At 47.4% G+C, this 20198-nt stretch overlaps 1 long non-coding RNA gene across 1 annotated transcript; it reads right to left on the reverse strand.

The window, feature by feature from the left end:
• Window positions 1–1836: 1836 nt before the first annotated feature.
• LOC110145244 (uncharacterized) lies at window positions 1837–19113 on the reverse strand. Its single transcript, XR_002316156.2, has 3 exons — window positions 19025–19113; window positions 2405–2454; window positions 1837–2062 (listed from the first exon to the last, which is right to left on the reverse strand). It is a non-coding gene; the product is annotated as an uncharacterized lncRNA (long non-coding RNA).
• Between the last annotated feature and the right edge of the window lie 1085 nt (window positions 19114–20198).

The following is a 20198-nucleotide window of genomic DNA, read 5'->3' on the forward strand; positions in this document are numbered from 1 at the left end:
TTTTTTAAAAAACATGTATACAGGGCGTCAAATAGAAAACAATACATTTGAAAATCAGTCCTTATGTTTTCAGAATCTTTTCATTAGTAAATGGTTTGAGATATTCATCTGAACCCACAAAACTGTTTACATGTAGAAAAAAAAAATAAAATCAGGAAAAAAATTAAGAAAATATTTTGAATTAAAAAATTTGCCCCTTTGTTTCACCAAATATTGATTGATTAAATTTGCTTTGTCTTTATAAGACTACTCTATGTGCAGTTCTTGCTAAATAAATCAATGTAAATATTTTCTTAGGATCTAAGTTTGTAAACAGCACAGATTTCAGTATAGTTCTGTGTTTGTTCCACATCAGATTTTCTAAACTTCAGCTTCATAATTTTTCTCATGTTGGTACACTACTATACATACTATCATTAATATTTTATTTAAGGAAACTAATTTTACTTAAATTCATATTGAAAGAAAACTATGTATCACTATCAGAAATTTTAAAAACCTCATTATTTACTGTAAATAGTAAGTAACTACACTTAAAATTGTAAGAAAAATAAACCAATCATATTTTTTGCTTGCTGGAAAAAAAAAAAAAAGATGAAAACACCCCCCCAGGGTGGGACACATTCACTGTAGAGAATAAAAAATAGCCCCACAGCCATGGCCTTGAGACTCAGGCACAACAGAACCAGCTGGAAGGGAAGACGCAGAAGAAGTGGAAACAGACCTCAGCAAACCCTTCCCTCCTTCACAGTGCTGCCTCTTCATGGTGGGGTGGGGCTGAGCTTCCTCCTGCCTTTCTTCCCTTCCCGACTCCATGCCAGTTTCTGGGTCAGGTGACAGGGACATCTGCTTCGTTCAATAAGTCCCTTGAGGTGAGAGTGAGGCAAGATCCGCAGAGCCTCGAAGAGAGCCCCTACCTTGCACCCCTCTTGCCTTCCCCCTTGTAGCCCGGTCCCGTCTCAGTGCAGAGAAGAGGCCCAGGCCCAGGGACAGGGCTCAGAGGACAGTGGGGGACTTGGGAAAAGCCACCCTTGCCTCTGGATCCTCAGTCCCTGACTGGGGTAGGATGATCCTCCAGGGTCTCTTCCAGTTGAGACCATCACAGTCTTCAGTGCCACCCATCTCATCATCCTGACTCTTAAGAGGAGATGGTTTCCCCTTCTCCCCAATTCCAAGTAATTCCCAGGGGTACTGGACAGGGGATGAGCATTGTTCCACGGTGGAGCCTGTCTCTGGATCCAGGTGAAGTCCAAAAGGCACAGTGAAAGCTCTTTACCTGGAGCAGTGGCTCAAAGAATAACAGGAGGTGATTCTGATGCCTCTAGTTAGAGAAACAGGGACCCCAAGAAGAGTCAGTCTAGAATTTGTGGCGGGACTGGGTAAGAAGTAGGGCTTCCCAGGTGCCTCCAATGGTGAAGAACACACCTGCCAATGCAGGAGACATAAAGAGATGCTGGTTCGATCCCTGGGTCAGGCAGATCCCCTGGAGGAGGGCATGGCAACCCACTCCAGTATTGTTGCCTGGAGAATCCCATGGACAGAGGAGCCTAGCAGGTTACAGTCCATAGGGTCGCAAAGAGTCGAACACGGCTGAAGTGACTTAACACGCACTCGCGTGCACAGGTAAGGAGTGGGGACAGGGAGAGGACATCCCAGTGGCCTGGCTAGGGGCGGCAGGTGGGTTTCTACATGGGAAGGAGCTGGGTCACCTCCAGGGTCAGGAGTCTGGTCCTCCCTCCGAGCTGGGGATGCACATGGTGGGCAGGACGGGGGAGAACCAGTCCATAGTTTTCATAAGCTGTTCAAAGGAATCTGAAACCCCAGAATACCAGAGCCTTTCTTTGAAAAACTTTTATTTCATACAAAATTAATATTTAGAAACAGTCTCACCAGAGAAGGTCAAATCATACCAAAATACAGGGAGCAACAAGAAAAATCCTCCCTGGAGGCCCCCAGTGCTAGAGCCCTCCCCAGAAGAAGCCACTGTTATCTGCTCAGGGTTTGTCTTTGGAGAACTCAGGCTCTGGGTCTCTTCTCAACGATGTCTCTGGTGTAGTGGCTACTGAAGCAAGAGAAAAAAACAAACAAAAACCATGTTCACACACACACACACAAAAATGTTCACACCACATGAAAGCATCCTCTTTTTCCTGAACCCTCCACACCCCTACCCCAGTCATGCCTACCCTACCTGACATACACACTCTGACAACAGTCTGAACTGAGGAAACTCTCCCCAGATCCTTGACCTGGGTGGCAAACCCTAAGCTCCCAAGCACTGGGATGCCGAGGAGCTGCAGCCTCCTTCGGCTCCGGGGCAGGCAATCTTTGGCCCCCAGAAAGCCTTCTCCGGAACCCAAGGAAAGGAGGATAGGGATTGGAAGGCAGGTGTGTGCACTTGTACCTTTATCCTGGGGAGTCTAAAGTCCGTCTGTCCCAAAGGCCTCCAAAACACTAAAAAGGATTAAAACCACAGTTGTAAATTGATTGCCTCTTAATGGGGAAGAGTATATTAGTAAAAACAATTCAGTTGTTTCTGGAGTTCTTTCTAATTTACAGTTGCAGGCTCCAGAGTCCAGCCGGGGAATAAGGCAGCCTCCCCCTCCCCTTGAGCTTGGGGCTGGGGCAGCAGGGAAGAGGGAGGAAAGGAGTGAGAGGGAGGAAAAATTAGAGATGAGACGAGGAGTGAAGCTGGTGAGCAAGCCAGGCATCGCCCCCCAAAATTCCATGTCCTTCCTAGAACCTCAGAATGTGACCTTATTAGACAAGGCTTTGTAGCAATCTACTATTTATTACTGGAGTGTTGCAGTCATTAAATTAAGATGACGTCATACCAGAGTGGGTAGGCCCTTAATCCAATATGACTGTTGTCCTTATATGAAGAGAAGAGACAGTGAGGTCACAGAGGGGACACCACCATGTGATGGTGGAGGCAGCGACTGGAATGATGCATCCATGGGCTGTGTTCATGGGACTGCTGGCAATCACTGGAAGCTCGGACAGAGAGGCAGGAAACAGTCTCAGGAATCAACCCTGCCGGGACCTTGATTTGGGAATTCTAGCTTCCAGAACTGTAGGAGAGCGCGTTGCTGTGGTTTAAACCACCCAGTTTTCAGTACTTTGTAATGACTGTCCTAGGACCCTAACACACCGAGATAGCGGCTGCAAAAAGCAGAGCTCAACAGAGATCTAAAGTCCCCAGCTCTCGGTAACTAAAAGGGCCAGGCCTCTTTGGGTCACAGAGTCTGCGCCGTGTGCCCCCTCGCTGGGGCTGTGCTCACTCAGGTGTGCAGGCAGCTCTCAGCCTGGAGAGATTTCTCCTAATAAGCAGCAAAACCAAACACATGTTCCCGTCCAGGCCCCCGAGTCACCTGCCACTTGGCATTGAGAGGATGTCAGCCCAGTTCCTGGCTGGCAGCGCTGACAGGCGCCCATCTGCTCCGGAAGTGCCCGGCCTGGGTAAACACAGCCAGGCTCTGCCTCCCACGGCCAGAGCAGCGGGGCCAGGCAGGCTGTGCGGAAGCCCTGGGCCTCAGGCCCCCTCAGGGTCACTCTCTACCCCAACCTGGCCACGGCTGGCTGCCCCTACTGGAATGGCATCCCGGAAACCCAGAAAGGAAGAGCGGGGAGCAGGGGTGGGGGCTCGACACAGGACCGGGCCCACCTCCCAGGTCACTTCCTCGAATCCCTCCCTGCTGGGCCCAGGGTCACTGCCCCCTCCCACAGGCTCTCCCCTCCCCACTCTCACCCACGTCAAGCCATCTGCCACCCTCGCCCCCCTGGCGGGCACCACAGCCTGTGACTCAGCGCCCAGCCCTGAGGCTGCTCTGTGGGTGGCAGCTCCGGAAACCTTGGTGGGGAGGGAGCTGAGCTGGGGGGCAGGGGTGAAGGCTGGGGGGAGAAGACATGTGCAGACCCTAGGTGGCCTTTCCCTGAGCACCAACCCCTGACCACACTGCCTTCATCCGGTTCTTAAAGCACAAACTCTCCAGCAGAGGTGTTTCCTAAAATGTAATGGTCTCGTTAAAATGTACCTAATTCAGTTCCTTTTTTCCCTTGGGGATCCACCCCCTGTTCTTCAGGCCCTGATCCTGGGACCAAATTGGGACCTGCTTCTCTAGTGTATTCCACCCTCATCTCATGTGCCACCCCCAACCCCTTGCAGCCTCTGGAATAGAATATTCACCCCACAGTCACCCTTGTGTGGATAAATTCCCACCAAGGTGTTAGAGACTTCATGTCACCTCCCTGCAAAGGGCTTGACCCCAGTGTGTATCCCAAAGGAAAAGTGGTAATGGGGAGACTGGAGGTGTCATTCTGGGGGGTAAGGAGGAGGGGCTGGACCTCACCCAGCGCATCTTGGGAGAGGGCTCCTGGTCTGCTTCTGAGTTAGGAGCTCTTTACATGTGTGTTGTTCCCCCTTAAAGGGGCTTGGCCCCTGGAACTTGGCTCTGGAGGCTGGGCTTGTCCCACAGCTTGAAGATTGGGATTTGAGGCCCGGCTCCAGGCCCCCGGAGGTGAGGATAGGTCTAGATCTCCAGCCCCAGAAGACCTGAGTTCCCAGTACACAGGATCCTGCTTCAGGCATCTGTCTCCACTCACTCCTGCTGATCCCCCTTCCCGAGGGTTCAGCTTCCTTCGGGGCCTCTTGGAGATTTAGCTGCCTCGCCTCAATGCTCAACGGAGGTCCTCGGGATTTGACCCTGGCTCCCCTCCTGACTTAGCGGCCCTCTGGCATTCATCTCGGATTCTCCTACAGAACCAGGGAGTGGTGCCCCGTCTTCTTTTCCTAACCCTGTTCCCCCCCTTAGAAGCCCACAGCCTCCTTTCATTTCATAGTGGCTGTTTTACTGCTGATAACTGCAAGGAAACAGATCGGGCCGAGCAAAAGTAAAGAATCCTGGAAAACTCCAAGAAACCTCAGACTTGTAGCAGGAAGAGTCTGAACGTATTTAATTCCTGGAGCTGCAGCCACGTGTGAACTTGAACAGGACACCCTGTCTGCACCTTGGTGGCTTCAACTCCAAGTCGGGGGAAAACACGAGTGTCTGCCCCACAGGGCGGCTGTGAAGGTTAATTGAGGCAGAGGGAGGACTGCGAAAATACACAATCTGAGATTGTCGGTCTGGTTCTTCTGACGTGTACACAGTCTACTAAACAGTAAAAATTAATCACAGTCACGTGCATTATTCATTTAGCACTTTCTGTGCTGACACAATGAGTGTCAGACATTGTCTGAGGATGTGCTTCCCATAAGTCTGTGTTCCTTTACCCCAGTCTTTCTTCCCACACTTTTTCAAGAGACAGTTCAATGCCTCCAGGGGGGCCCCCTCCCTCCGCCTGGGTACTGGGATATTTTCCAGGCTAACCCTCTCTGGAGGAGAGTCTCCTGGAGACATATGCTGCTTCCCAGAGCAGGAAGGTGGGCAGAAAACAGCCCCAGCTGGAAAATCAGAGTTTGTGTTTCCGCACAACTTCTTCAGAATAATAGACTTGTAGGGAAAAAAAAAACACAAAAAGCTTCACTCAGAGAACAGCAACCTGTTTTGCCCAGGGTTCTCTAAGCCTGTCCCACTTCACAGCTGCAGAAGTTGTGATATTTCCTGAGGCCACACAGCAAGTAACCAGCAGATATTCCACCAACATCGAGCACCTGCGACATAGCAGGTATTGTATCCAACAGGGCAGGTACTGTATTTATCCACTTGGTAAAGACTCATGGCACCAACACCAGGCTCCAGGGAGGCAGGGATGGGAATGGCATTGATATTCTATGGAGAGGGATCAGACCTACACAAGTCAAAAAGGTCATTGCTGAGATGGATAAATTCTATGGAGAAAATAAATCTGGGTGCCAGATGGAGTGGTGGGTGGATTTAGGGGAGGAGTCACTCTCTACCTACTGTAGTCAAGGAGGCCTCTGAAAAGTGACATTTTTTGACATTTTGAAAAGATAAGACACAGGTATGTGAAGGGCGAGAGGAAGAGGCATTCAGCTGAAAAGAAGGGCAGGTGCAAAGGCCCTGGGGCAGGAATGTGCTTGGGCTCTTCCAGGAACACAAAGGCCAGAGCGGCTGAAGCAGTGACAGAGAGGGGGCAGTCAGGGTGGCGAGGAGAAGAGGGAGTCAAGAGGCCCCACAGCCATGGAAGTGAGCCTGAATTTTATTCTGAGGGCAACAGAAAGCCATAGGAAGCTTTCTAAGCAGGGCAATGACGGTCGTGATGTGTCATTTATAAAGATCACTCAGGAAGCTGTGTGAAGGATGGATGGAAGGGTGGCAAGGAGTTGTGAGGAAGCTCCAGTGGCCTGGACAACCGCGCCGGCTGTGGGGGTGGAGCGAAGAGGAAAGCAGATCAATGCCTGATACCAACACCTCTGAAGCATTGAGCACTGGCCTGGCATGCTCCAAGAGATATTCAACATAGAGCTGGGGGCCCCAGAAGAAGGGGTGCTGGTGGCCAGCTATGTGGTCCGGGTTAGGAGACTGGGGGCTGTTTTTCCTGGGCTAAAGGCCACAGGAGACCAGCAACCCTGGGTGGGAGCCTGCAGGGACAAATTCTGGGGATCCCTCATCCTCCTTTCAGTTCCTTAACATATATGATGTCTTTCTCTTCTTAAAAGGCCATTGTCAGAGGCACTACTTGTGACAGATCAGTGTTCCAGAAATAAGAACCTGGAAGCAATTAAAACAGAAGACAGCTTACTATATTTGTTTTTCTATTTCAAAATTGTGTTTAACTTGCACGTACATGTGATAAAAACCTTCAGAGCACAGAGCACACAGCAAGAGACAAATCCCCTCCCACCCTATCTCTATCCCCAGAACACATTCTCTATTATCTATTCATTTTTAATTTTTCAGAAACATTCTCAGCATATAATACATATACATCACACATCCTATTTTTAAACATGGAAATCAATTCAGTTCAGCTGCTCAGTCGTGTCCAACTCTTTGCAACCCTACAGACTACAGCATGCCAAGCTTCCCTGTCCATCACCAACTCCAGAAGCTTGCTCAAATATGGAAATAGAATAGTAAATTGTTTCGTATCTTTTTCCCCCCAAGCCATATGCTCAGAGGTAAAGAATCTGCCTACAATGCAGGAAACACAGGAGACCTGAGTTCGATCCCTGGGTTGGGAAGATCCCTTGGAGAAGGAAATGGCAACCCACTCCAATATTCTTGCCTGGGAAATCCCATGGACAGAGGAGATTCCACAGGCTCCTGAAAAGTTGGATACAACTGAGCACAGAGCATATGAATCACTATTTCATTCTTTTTTAGTGGTTGCATGTTACACCATCACAAAGCTGTATCATATAGGAAAGTGGGTATTTAGATGGTTTCTAGGTTTTGGCTAATACCAACAATATAGCATCAAACATCTTCATATGTAGGTCTTCAGTATTTCTACTGGATAAATTCACAGAAATGGAATTTCTAGCTCAAGGGATAATTACATATTTCCAGTTTGAATAAATATTGGCAGATCGCTGTTTAGAGCAGATGGACCAACTCACTCCCTACTCTTAGCTTCTGCTGACCCTAACAGTAACCCCCTTACAAATGTCAATACAAGGCATCATCCAAATGTTTCATTTTTGCCAATTTCATGACACCTGACAACTTGCATGTGTAAAGTGAGTCCACCTTCATTGGTGTGGTGGGTCTTATCACCCTCATTCTGCAGATCAGAGAGCGTAATTCACTCACTCCAGGACAGAGCCAGTGTCCCAGCTCTGCTGTGAACCATAGAGATGACAGAATGTCCAGCTGGGAACAGGATAGGCAAGACCAGCAGTGAGGAAGCTAAGGCCAGGCAAGGTTGTGGTTGCCTATGCAGACACTCAGGCTCTGGCGATCAAGATGGGGAAGGGAACCTGCAGGTCAGAAGCCAAGAGACCCTTCAATGATCAGGTTTATAAACCCATTCTTCCAGGACCTGGGACAAAATGCTCCCTCTTCTGTGCGCATGCCTGGGCCAGCCTGAGCCCTGGATGTGGGAGTCAAGGAGCCATATCAAGGCTATGGGAAGTAGGTCAGCCACTCTCTGAAGGAGTAGGGAATTTAGGAGCAGAGATAAGAGTGGATGTTGACATCTGGGACTAAAGCCCCAAGTTTCCTCTCTTCCCACCATGAAGGTTGGTGGTTGCAAAGCAGGAAGATGCAGGCTCCATTAAAATTGAGAAAGGTCCCTGTCAATAAGCCACAGTAGCCAAATGAACCTAAGTTTAGCATCACACTCTAAGCCTGTTTGGGAGCCTCTTGACTTTTCTAATGGGCTCCATTTCCGTGAACTCAAAGGTAATGGAATCAGCTTCAGAGAAAACAATGTTCTAAATAAAGAAATGCAATCAGAGCTGCTGACCTTCGACAAAAACTCTCCTCATAGGCCTTGGATTTGAAGTAAGGAATGTGCACTTTGAGAGGGTGTGTGTATGTGTGTGTGTCTGTGTGTGTCTGTGAAGATTGTGAATTTCAGGTGTGACTGAAACCAGAGAGAAAGTCCCAACATGTAACTAAGATTGGCTTTTTTAAAACAAAACAAAAACAAACAACAACAACAAAGAAAACAAAAAACTTTAAAGAAAAAATTAGAGTAAGGGGGCAGGGAAGTGTGACTGTTTTGAAACTGACATTAGGGCCCATCCAAGTGTAGTGGGTATTAGACAGAGATAGGTTGCCCAAAGGAGTGGATTTCCAAAGATCACCCTCTCAGACTCACTGCGCAGCAGTTTGAAAACATGGAATGTTCCAAGATGGGAAGGGCCAGGCTCTCAAAGCAGGCTCATCCTTGAAGTTTGTGTGCATAAGGAGAGGGTTTGCTAAGCCATGAAGGTCAGACTCAGGCAACCATGAAGGCCTTCAAGGGAGTCCTAGGGCATCAGCTCAGATAAGCCCAGAGTGTGGCCTGTATCTAGCACTGACTCTCTGAGATACTAGAGTTTCCAGTTCATCTTTCTGGATGAAGATGGTCTCTACTCCTCCAATTTTCTGGAAATTTCCACCATTTTCCATACCATCTACCCATCGAGCCCATCCATTCCTCTGTCTCAAGCAGCCAGTAAATAAACCATTTTTTGAGCCCATGACAAATCAAAGAGCACGCTAGGCGCCATGTGAGAATCAGAGCAGGGCTACTGGGTACTGTTGGGACAGTGGCAGTGGGGGGTCTTATACTGGTCATGGGGAGTAGAAGTAAGTGTGATCACTGTGGAAAATAACTTGGCACCATTTGCAAAAGCTGAACTTGCACACTAAGTTCCTCTCCTAGCTATATACCCCCAAAATTCTTGCACCTGTGTGAAAGATGTGCATAATGATGTTTAAAGAAGCAATGTTCATAAGAGTAAAGCTATGAAAAACTCAGATATCCACTACCAGGAGAAGGGACACTTTGTGAATTATGGGTTATTCCCACAATGTAATATTATGCAGTGTGAAAAGGAATGAACTATAGTTATATGCAATAAGATGGATGAATCTTAGAGACAGCTGATGAGTTTTTAAATAGTTTCAAATTAACAAAACAATAAATCAGATATACTTTAATAAATTGTTTAAAAAGCAAGTTTCAGAAGAGTACATATACCGTTATTTTTTTCTAAAGCTTAAAAATAAGCAGAGCTAAGTAACATTTTTTAAGGAAACAAAAAAATACATCTTAAAAATTTTTAGAGTCAGGAATACTGAGCATAAAATTTAGGATCGTTGTTACCACTGGGGGCAGACAGTTTACAAAACAGGGGAGGAGCCCACAGGTAGGGCCAGTGATCTCAGTCATGTTTTAGTTCTTGGACCTCATAGCAGTTATCAAATGTTTGTTTTGTTATTATATTTTATTCACTGCATATCAATGGATATTCTTTGATATTGAAAACTTTACAAGGCAATAACTCTTGGTCTGAAGATTGCCAATCATATGAAAAAAACAGAAGCACAGACCCCTGAAAAGGTATTTTGTATGTCATAGTACAAGAAAGAACCTTATGAATGAATGACTGTTTGAACTCGTTGCAAGTGACCAAAACCAAATGCAAACTAGTTCAAGCAAAAGTAAGTAGTAAGTAAATAATACCTAAGTAAATCTGGCTCATTAATCCAGGTGAGGCCAGAACCAGGAACTCTAAAAACTCAAATAACGAGCAACTCACTTCCTCACTCTCCCTACTTCTCTCTGTGTGTTGGCCTCTGTCTTGGGGCGCTTCCATCTGGTAAGAGGAAGAGAAGAAGGGATGAGGACTGTGCCAGCCTGGCTTGCATCATGTCAGTTTGGCAAACCCAAAGGCAGAGGGGGATTTTCTTCTCCCTATATATTCCATTTACAAAGTCCCAGGCAAGATTCCAATTGACCTGTTTTGGGTCATATGTCCACCCCTGGGCCAATCACAGTGGCCAGGAGAAAGGGTATTAACGTGATTGGAGGAAAACGCAGGTGGGGGTGGGTGGGAATGGGAGGGTTACCCAGAAAAAATGGAGTCATATCGTCAGAGGAAGCAGAAGGGACGACAGGACAGACAACCATGACAGGTGTCCACTCCCAAGGCTCAGACAGCAAAGGGAATAAGAGTTGGGGTGTGGGGAACACAGTGAGGCTCTTTGGAAGAGAAAGTCCTAACTTGGAGGCTGCACTAGGGGCAGAACTTGAGGCCTCAGGGAGGAAGGGAGGCTCCTGCCAGACCCTGGAGGCAGGAGGCTGACTGGAAGGCAGGAATGGCTCCGGGGGATCCTGGGGGAGCCATTTTAATTGTTCTGTGGGCTAATCGGCTCCAGGGTGTAAAAACAAACCCTGATGGGAGGGATTCCCTGGGAATGGAAAAAAAGGTAGGTAGAAGGCAGAACACAGGATATTGCGGAAGCCCAGCGGACGCCCCCACACAAGGCTCAGGCTGAGTCAAGCGGACGTCTGGGGCCGTGGAGGGGGCAGGCTGGAGGCAGCTGGGAACAGAGCGCAGCGTGGGGCCAGGAGCTCTTCCCTCTAGAGGAGTTGCCTAGAAGGATGTTTCCAGCCCAGCTGATCTGGCTCACCATCCCCAAGTCGTAGCTCTCAGGAATCCCACACTAGTTACATGGCAGAGGGGCGACCCTCAGTGTAGGACCAGGGTCTAGCAGGCCCAGCGCCCATGTTAGCGGCCTAAGACAGGGGGGCCTGCAGGCCCAAGAGTCCCTGCCTCAGAGAGAAGTAGGGACAGGGGCAGGGGGGTCTAGTCACATCAACTCAACAAGCGCCACATATCCATTATGAGTTCGGGGCTCTGGCGTTTGCCCAGGATACAAATCCTCATTCTGACATTTGACACATCCAGGACCTGGGCCACGTGCTTCACTCTCTGAGTCCCAGAGTCCCAGTCAGGAAAATGCCCATAACAGTGTCATACCTACCTGAGAGGCACGCATCTGAGGGGCAAGTGTGAGGCCCATGTGGGAACAGGTTATGAATGGCAGGAGGCTCTGCATCAGTGTTTGTCATAGTTACAGGCAGTGTGAGTCGGCTTGTCCTTTCTGACTTTTTGCGATCCCCATACACTGTAGCCCTCCAGGCTCCTTTGCCCACGTGATTCTCCCGGCAAGAATACTGGAGTGGGTTGCCAGTTCCTTCTCCAGAGGATAATGACATGATTTCATAACCTAGAGTCCCTGAGGTGAAAGCTGTGAGCACCTGACAGTGCAGACGGTCACACAGAGGCTAAACGACCCCACGCTGAGGACACTGTAGAAGGCACAGAGCCCTGCATTTGAAGCAGTTTCCCATCTCACGGCCTTGGCTTGGAATATGCTTCCCTTGGATCCAACATGGCTCACTCCTCTTGATCCAGGTTTAGGATAAATGTCATCTCCTCAAAAAAACCTTCTCTGATCACCCTACTAAAGATGTAACCTCCCTATTCTCCATCCAATTACTCTCATTTATGATCTCCCTTTCATTATTGTTGTTGTTCCGTCGCTGAATCATGTCTGACTCTTTGCGACTCCATGGACTGCAGCATACCAGGCTTCTCTGTCCTTCACCAATTTCCGGAGTTTACTCAAATTCATGTCTGTTGAGTCAGTGATGCTATCTAACCTTCTGTTCCTCTACTACCCTCTTCTCCTTTTGCCTTCATTATTACCCTTTTATATTAATTTATATATTTTATTTGCTTATATTAATAATCTGATTCCCCTCTGGAACATAAGGTTACTGAGTACAGACACCTGTTTAGCCACTGTATGCCTACCCTAGCATGGCACATTGACGGTGCTTAAATATTTGTGGAATGAATAGATGAAGAACACCCTTATAAAACTCAGGCCATGCATTTCAACTACAGATCAGAGAGGTTCGCTCATATCTCTCATGGCCTTATTTACATCCGGCTTCTCAGAGTTCCTGGGCATGAGGTCCTGGTTCAAGTCAAGTCATGGAGTCACGAGAACTGGGTACCACCTCTTGTACCCCCATACCAACCTGGTCCTCCCTGGGGTTCTGTGGTTCACCCACAGTGTGGGGCACTGGAGTTAGCTAGATAGACCATTGATAGACCATCATGGATAGGTCTATTGATAGACCATCAATAAACATTTGCAGAGTCCCTTGCTACCCGTCTTTGGGGAGTATCCTGGGCTGGCCTGGGGAGACAGAGCCTGTTGGATATCCTCCTTGGCGGCTGTCCTGAAGCCTTCTCCATGGTATCTACTGGGTGAATGACAATTCATGATTTCATACTGAAAAATGTCACTGACATACGAGTCTGACACTCCAGTTTGCTGATTGGCATGATCTCTGCCTGCAAGCCAGTGCTTTTCAAGACATGGTCTGTGGCCCATCCATAATGAATTACGAGATGCTTGGGAAAACAAACAAACAACCAAAAAACTACACAGGCTCCTAGCCAGCCTGGACTTGCTAGATCAAAATCTCTGCAGCAGGTTTTGAAGTCAGCACTTTGCTTTAGAGTAAATAACTCAGGCATGATCACATAACTAGTGAGTAGTGCAGGACCAACCTAGGCAGTGGGGCTCCAGAGCCTGTGTGTGTCTGAGTTTTGTCTGATGGTAGCCCTCTATTCCCTACAGGCCCACATCTGCCTGTCGCACCAGGGACTCAGCAACAACTGTCTCTAAACTCCATTTGCACACTTTCAACAAGCAGGTCCAGCCCCCCTGCTGATGGCCACCTCCTTCCTTTGATGAAGTCTGTTGTGAGCATGCAGGTCTGTCTGTCTCCCCCATAAGTTTAGAGGGTAAACAGTTATTTAGATCATTTCTGTATCCCTGGAAGCCAGGACAAGGCCTCGCCCAGACCAACTCCAGTCTCTGTGGGTTGCAAATAGGATATGTTCACCCACCTAACACTTCTGTCAGTAGTGCTGTGAGAGGCCCTGCTTTAGGGAGAACCTTGTGGGATGTTCACCAGGAGTGGATTAGAATTAGAAAGAGAAACCAGAGGAGGCTGTGAGAAGGTGCAGATATGCAGGTTCTGCATCTGCTGATTCAACCAACTGCAGACTGGAAATATTTGGGAGAAGAAATTCCAGAATGGTCTTAAAAAGCAAGATAGGAATTTGCTATGCTCCAGCAACTATTCATGTAGTATTTACAATGTATTTACAATTATTTACCTAGCATTTACATTGTATTAGGTATCATAAATAATCTAGAGATGATTTAAAGTCTACAGGAGGATTTCCTTAGGCTATGTAAACACATCACCATTTTATAAATTAAAAGGACTTGAACATCCACGGATTTTGCTATCCAGGGGTCCTGGAGCCAGTCCATTGTGGATACAGACAGATAATTATATTAACATGCCCTAGACTAACATGCAGAGAAGGCAATGGCACTCCACTCCAGTACTCTTGCCTGGAAAATCCCATGGACAGAGGAGCCTGGTAGGCTGCAGTCCATGGGGTAATAACAGTCGGATATGACTGAGCTACTTCACTTTCACTTTTCACTTTCATGCATTGGAGAAGGAAATGGCAACCCACTCCAGTGCTCTTGCCTGGAGAATCCCAGGGACGGGGGAGCCTGGTGGGCGGCCTTCTATGGGGTCGCACAGAGTCGGACATGACTGAAGCGATTTAGCTACAGCAATACTTCTGTGCCTACCCTGTGCCAGGCCTTTTGTGGGTGCTCAGGATGCAGCAGTGTAAAACCAAACAAAAACCCCTTCCCTCTGAGGAGTTTATATTCTATGTACAAGTGAAGTGATAATGACCTCTGCAAGGCCTGCCCAGAAGTAAATGAAATAAGCTGCAAGTTGGAAAGAAAAGTAAGAACTCTGGGGACTAAAGCAATCAAGGGGGACTTCCTGTGAGAGGTTTCACTAGCATCACCTTCCTTGTGATTGAAGTCACCTAAGATAAGTCTGTTGAAGACTTGGATTTTCTCTGTAGAGCCTTACTCCCAGTGGCCAATGCTAAGGACGTGGTGTATCAGGCACAATTCCCACAGTTCAGAGCGCCTTGATCAGGGTCTGCAGGGAAGGTGTGGGAGTAGGGGAAATGAGGATGGAGGGGCAGAGGGACATTTATTAATAGTGATGTTATTTTGAGTGAAATCTTTGTTCTGGAATCCAATCCCAACTGCTTCTCTTGGGTTGCTGTGAGGATTACATGTGTAACTCAGACAAAGGAGGGGAGGTCAATTAATGGATGGCATTGTTGCTGTTTTGGGTAGAAAACACTCTCAAGTAGTCTGAGCTCATCTACCTAAGAGGGAAAAGCAAGAGATGGTCTGGAAGACTCCCAGATTATGTGCGGCCTTGCAGACCAAGGTGAGGAGAATGGATTTAATTCTGAGATGGGAAGCTACTGCAGGCTTTGAAGCAGGTGAAAGATCACCAGCTACTTAGGGAAAGGACTACTGGCTGGAGAGAATGGAGACAGAGACCAGTTAGGAGGCTACTGCCAAAGTCCAAGTGAAGGACAAAGGGGGCTTGGATGAGGTAGCAGAAGAGGAAATGTTTCTGTGAAAGTGAAAGTGTTAGTCGCTCAGTCATGTCCAACTCTGTGCAACCCCATGGACTGTAGCCCACCAGGTTCCTCTGTCCATGGGATTCTCCAGGCAAGAATACTGAAGTGGGTAGCCATTCTCTTCTCCAGGGGCTCTTCCCAAATCAGGGATAGAACCCAGATCTCTTGTATGGTAGAAGAGAAAGCGTTTCTGTGAAAAGACACCTATTTTGGATGTGTGAATGTGGCGGGGGTCGGGCACAAGAGAAAGAGGAATCAAGGAGGACCTCAGGTTTTGGGTTGGTAAATGCGGGTATCATATTCTTAAATGGGGAAAGTAGATGAAGAGCAGGTTTAGGAGACAAAATCAAGTGTTGCTCATGTTGGTGGGGGTAGCTGAGGAATGTCCCCCTCATGACAGAACCTGTGCAAGTATAAGCTGATGTGGCAAAAGGACTTTGCAGATAGGATTAAGCTGAGAATTTTGAGGTGGGCAGATTGAATTATTTTGCTGTGTGTATGCATGCTCAGTTACTCAGTCATCTCCAACTCTCTGCAAGCTCATGGACTGCAGCACCCAGGCTTCCCTCTCCTTCACCGTCTCCTGGAGCTTGCTCAAACTCATGTCCATCGAGTTGGTGATGCCATCCAACCATCCTCATCCTCTGTCGTCCCCTTCTCCTCCTGCCCTCAATCTTTCCCAGCATCGGGGTCTTTTCCAATGAGTTAGCTCTTCACATGAGGTGGCCAAAGTACTGGAGCTTCAGCTTCAGTTTTTCCAGTGAATATTCAGAGTTGATTTCCCGCAACTAATATAATATTGTAAATCAACTGTACTTTAATTTTAAAATAAATAAAAATGAAAAATGAATGTGAATTAGGAAAGAAAAAATAAAAAAGACAGTCCTTGGTATATGGCCACAGAAATCTAGAGTCTGAATGCTATCAACCAGCTCCCTTGAATTCACCAAGTCTACTATGTACTATTTCATTGGAGGCAGATGGGGAAAAGTCAGCCAGGAGCTAGCTCACTGACCAGGAGGAGCTCATCGAAGGGAAGGAAAGAGAAGGCTGAAAACTCAAATACAAGGCCCCAAGCAGAGAGAGTTGAGTCCCAGGAGCTCAGGGAAGACGGGCTCTGCTTAGACAGAGGGAGGAGGAGACACGATTACAGGGGCTAGGGGTTCAATAGCTGGGGAGAAAGGTAAGAGGATGCTCTTTTAGCTGCTTCTAGAAGGAAAGCATGGTTAATTCAAGAAAATTCTGTCTGAGGAGTGCAGGCAGCCTAAGAGCCAACTTTTGCCCCAAGCAGTTTGCAATCTAGCTGTCGAGAGGAGCCTCGGAGCAATGCATGCAGGGAACAACTTCCGGACTCAATTTAGCGTCAGGCAAGCCTAGGTCTTTGCCCCGTTTCTGCCACTAACCACTGTGCCTGTGCTTCAGTGTCCTTATGGGAATTTTACCTCCTTCGCCAAGTTGTTGTGAGGCTTAAAGGAAGATAATAAATCTGAAGTGCTCAGCAGAGAGCCCTGCACACAGTGAGTGCTTAATAAAATGCAGCCATTATTATTAAAATAAGTAGGTGGTTCACTGGGTGGAAATCTCAGTATTTTTAAGATTCCAGACTTCTGTCTGGGTCATAGATAATTCACCCACCTGTGTTTCTCCAGGTGGGGTCCCCAGCAGACCACCTTAGAGACTGTGGTAGGATCCAAACACCACAGTTTAACAACCCTCACCACGCCCACCCCCTTCACCCCTGACATTCAGGCCACTCAAGGCCAAGAACCACTGCTTTAGTGTGACCATGCTCAGACCAGACTCCCCTGGTTTTCGCCTTTCAAAGCAGCACGTGGATGGCTTTCTCCTGGGAGCATCATAGAGTCAGAATGCCTAACCTGGCCTTCAGTTTTCCCCAAGCCAGGGCCTTCCACAGACAATCAGAGAAACGCCTGGTTTGCTATCTCCGATGGGACTCAAGGAGACTCTGAATAAGGATGGGGTTCAGAAATCTGCAGAGACTTGAGCTCCCAAGAACACCAGCTCACTCACTTCCCATAATTTACCTCCTGGGTAACTCTCCCAGGAACCCCTACCACTTTCCTTGTTCAATTTTTATCCATGGCATTTACAGCGGCTCCACAGGCTACAGGTCTTACTCATTTTGTTGCGTGTCTATCTATCTCCATTACAGCGTGAGCGCTCTGATGATGAGCTTTTGTTTGTTTGGTCTTTTGTTCTGCTTTGGTCTTCTCTGTCCAGGCTGTATCCCTGGGCTTAGAACTACTGGCTGGCATACCACCAGCCCTCAGTAAATACTCACTGAACGAGCAAATGAGTTGGACAGCTCTACTTCCTTCCTGCCCCAGAAGCTCCCAGTTCAGGAGACAGGACAAACCTGTGTCTCTTCTCCAGCCCGGTCACCAGCTCGCCCCTGGGGCAGTGTTGGGGGTGGCCTGTAATCGTTTTCCTGGACTCCTGTTAAACGTTTCTCCCTCTCCCATGCCAGTGTTTTCTTTAACTGCTCCTCTTGTGAGAACATTGCGTGGGGCAGGGGGGCTTTCAGAGCTGGCCGGTTAACAGGCTGTCATTCCCTATTCTTTCTTCCTCTCTCACATTCCTTTCTATGGGGCTGAGTGTATCATAGGAAGAAAGGGGCCGCCTCAGAATACCCCTGTCCTATGTTTACATATATAAACATTTACATGTGTGTTGTTTTTGGTTATACAAGTAATAATAACAGCTGACCTTCCCTGAGTGTTTGCTGAATGCCAGGCATGGTGCTGAGCATGTGCATCTCCTGGTTTAACCCTCTCAACACTCCTGTGACGTTGGTTGTGTTATTGCTCTTGTCTCACCTTTACATATATGCTACAAGAGGTTCTGTCTGATCCACAGACACATATCTGAGTTTGAAGGCAAACCAGATGGTCTGATTCCAACATATCCCTCATTCCTCACTGCTGCAATAACTGCCTTTCTCAAAAGATGTGTTCATTTTCAGAAAGTCAAACAATAAAGTGGTTAAGACTACATGCTTCCATGGCAGGGAGCATGGGTTCGATTGCTGCTCAGGGAGCTAAGACCCAGCATGCAGTGCAGCACAGCCAAAACAATTTTTTTAATACATTTTAAAAAAAGTAAAGAAGAAGAGCGTCCCCCAACCCCCTCAAAGAGGCTGCTGTTAGCTGGTAATGCTTTTATACTAAGGAACTTCTTATACCAGCAGTATGTACGTGGGCTTTTTCTTTTCTTACAATAGTTGTCCCAAAGCTTTCGTTTCACTTAATTCTTTCACTCTCTAATATTACAATACATTTTGGACCAGATCTTCACTAAGTGATGCCTCCACTCTTAGAAGCTTTAGGTCGATGTTCTGGCTGCAGGGGCTAAGGATGGAGTGATGTGATGAAGACAAATCTATGGCTATAGTAAGGAGATATACAGGATGCTGGCCAGACAGTAGCTGGATGTGTTTGGACTCTTACAGCTTTAGGAACTGCCTTTAGCAGTGGGAGCTTATTTGTTTAGTTCTTGCTTTTTAGCTTAGTTAGTTCAGGGTACCATCCCATTGACTGAGAAATGAATAGGCTTCCCTCCCATTCCTTGGTAGCTCAGTCAGTAAAAAATCTGATTGCAATGCAGGGGAGTGGGGTTCGATCCCTGGGTCAGAAAGCTCCCCTGGAAATGGAAATGGCAACCCCCTTCAGTATTCTTACCTCGGAAATCCCATGGAGAGGGGAGCCTGGTGGGCTACAGTCCGTGGGGTCACAGAAGAGTTGGACACAATTTAGCAATTAAACCACCAGCCCTGAATCAGAGGATCTCAAAGATAAGCTCTCCTGGACAGTCCTAGGTAATCTCAGTGCAGGCTGGGCAAAAGGGAGCCAGAAGGCTTGCCTTCTTAGGATTCTTAAGGATTATGCCCATAACTCATTGCTGAGTTTCCAGGCATAGTCACTGTGCTAGATGCCAAACCCATGACAGTAGTTCATTTAATCGGCACAACACTATCATGTAGGTCTCACTGCCCCCACCTGACAAATGAGAAACTGATACTCAGAGAAGTTGTTCACTTACCCAGGATCACACAGCTAGTCAGAGTCAGCCCTGTGTTTTTCTCCCTAAGGTCTCAGAGAATCGCTAGAGAAGGTTGGAGCTGATTGAAACTCTGGGCCCTGATTTCATGTAAATGAAGTACACAGCCCAGAGCCCTAACGCAGTTGGCTGCCGGCCACACAGCAGGTGTAAGGAACTGGCTGAGGTTCCGGTTTTTCAAACTCTATTTGTTATAAAAGACCTCCAGGGAAGTTGGTGGAAGTGAATGGAGTGGAGTCAGTCCTACATCCTGGTAGCCCAGAGGCATTGGAATAACTGACTTCCTGAAGAGGATTTGCCCACAGCCAAACAGAATGAAGCTGCATGTCAATATGAATCCAGGGCAGGAGGGATCCTAATCTATAACTTCCTCCGGAGAGACAAGCCCTACTTCTGCCAAGGGGGGGGGGGGGGGGGTCAGCTGATAGAACTGCCCTGAGGGTAAGTGTCGGGATATTATTACTGGAAACCAAAGACTGCAGAGAAACTCATCCTTCAAATAGAACTGCTCACCCCAGCCAGTCATTTTTACCAACAGGGATTGTCCTCGAATCTGGAACCCCTAATTAAATCCCTCTAAATCCAATCTGCCAGAGCCACCTAGAAGTACTTTACCCCTAGTTTATTCTTTTCTGCTAAAAACAAACAAAACACCCTCTGTCCAGAAGGGTCTAGATTAGGATGATCCTCAATAGGACATACAGATTAAAAAAAAGTATGCCAAATCTGTAACATGGAATGTTCTAAGCCCCCTCCCCTCCCCACAAAAGAATAAAGGACATCTGAAAGATGTTAAGATCCCTGAGACCTACTGGTAAATGGAAAAAAAAAAGTTGCAAAATGATAAGCAGAATTGTTGCCTAGTAGCCAAGTCGTGTCTGACTCTTGAGAGCCCCCTGGACTGTAACTCACCAGACCCCTCTGTCCATGGGATTTGCCAGGCGAGAATACTGGAGTGGGTTGCCATTTCCTATTCCAGGGTATCTTCCCAACCCAGAGTCTCCTGCATTGCAGGTGAATTTTTTACCTCTGAGTCACTGGGGAAGCCCTGATAAACAAAATGAGTAACTGAAAATATGGAAAAGATACAAAAAGCGTATCATACCTACATAAGGAAAAATTTGGAAAATACAGAAAAGTAGGGAGGAATCACCAC

Source organism: Odocoileus virginianus, chromosome 7, assembly GCF_023699985.2.
Source record: "Odocoileus virginianus isolate 20LAN1187 ecotype Illinois chromosome 7, Ovbor_1.2, whole genome shotgun sequence".
Taxonomy (NCBI): Eukaryota; Metazoa; Chordata; class Mammalia; order Artiodactyla; family Cervidae; genus Odocoileus; species Odocoileus virginianus.